Genomic DNA, 1,512 nt, shown 5'->3' with positions numbered 1-1,512 from the left:
ATCAGCTTCAAAAATATGGGAAAAGCAAAATCTTACATAGGACAAACTTTTGGATGTCTCCCTGCATCGAAATGCTGAACATTCCTGTTGTTATTCCATTCTATTGGTCTGGGATCAAGGTTGACGTGAAGATTCCTTGAAAAGTATTAAACTCCTCAATGGTAATTTTATCTTAAATCATTTGCTTTTTGATTATAAGGTCTAACTCCAATAACAAATGATTAATATTGCTGTCTGTGGGTATGTGGCATATGTATTTTTTACTGGAGGCAGCTCTTTATAATAGCTTTATAAATTTAAAATAGCACAAGTGATTTCCTGTTGGGGTTAAGAGTCCTCCAAAACTGTAGTGACTGAATAACTTGCACGAAGCCTGGCTTTCCTACCTGGAGCCACCAAGTCAATCATCCGAAATTACTACAAAGAACTCTATGTGCATAGATGTTAATGTGTTTCTCTTGCAGACGATGTACGACCACCAAAATTCAAACTCCTTCAGACTGGTTAATTAGAGAAAAGGTAAAGAAAATACCAAAATATATAGACTTCACAACTACAGGACAGTGGTTCTTAATCGAGATTGTGTATCAGAATCATCTGTAGAACTAGTATGAGATTTTGCTGTTTTAAAATTCAGATTGGGGATCAGTGTTCGTAAATCTAACCTGAGAGGGGCCTAGGAATGCATACCTTTTAGAAACTCCACAAATGATTCTAATTTAAATACTCTAAGACTGCTATGGTTTAGATATTTGTCCTCTCCAAATCCCACATTGAAATTTAATCCCCAGCGTGGTGGTGTTGGGAGATGCAGGCTAGTGGGGTGTTTGGGTTATGGCAGGTAGAACCCTCATAAATAGACTAATGCCTTCCTGTGGGGAGCAGAGGTAAGGGAGTTCTCACTTTACTAGTTCCCACCAAAGCTACTTGTAAAAAAAACCAAAAAACAAAAACAACCCTGGCACTTCCACCCTCTCTCTGGCCATGTGATCTCTACACACATAGTGCCCCTTCCCCTTCTACCATGAGTGGAAGCAGCCTGAGGCTCTCACCAGGTGCAGATACCCAATCTTGAACTTCCTGGCCATCCAGAATTGTGAGCCAAATAAATCCTTTTCTTTATAAATTACCCAGCCTCAGATATTCCTTTATGGCAATACAAAATGGACCAAAACGAAGGCTAAACTTCATTTTATTCCTGATCATAATATGGGCCTCCTGGTTTTGTGAAGACTTAAATTTAGTGTGCCTGGAGGCTAGAATCTAGATGGTTTAATGTGCTAGTCACCTCAGTTTTCTCACACTTCATATAAAAGACAATGCTTGAAAACCAGAAGTAGCCACAGTCTCCAGCACAGAAATTCCAAGTTACTCCAGTTTCCTGTGTATAAACTCGCTCATGTGCACAGCACCAGCCTACCTTCAAGTCTTGGTGTTATAGGCAGGTTCTCTCTCAATATTAGGTGATTTTAAATATGTAACCTTGTGCTCACCAGTAAGAAGCCTTGAACA

This window comes from Macaca mulatta, chromosome 4 (genome assembly GCF_049350105.2).
Source record: "Macaca mulatta isolate MMU2019108-1 chromosome 4, T2T-MMU8v2.0, whole genome shotgun sequence".
Lineage (NCBI taxonomy): Eukaryota > Metazoa > Chordata > Mammalia > Primates > Cercopithecidae > Macaca > Macaca mulatta.
Note: the sequence above shows the minus strand (reverse complement) of the source record.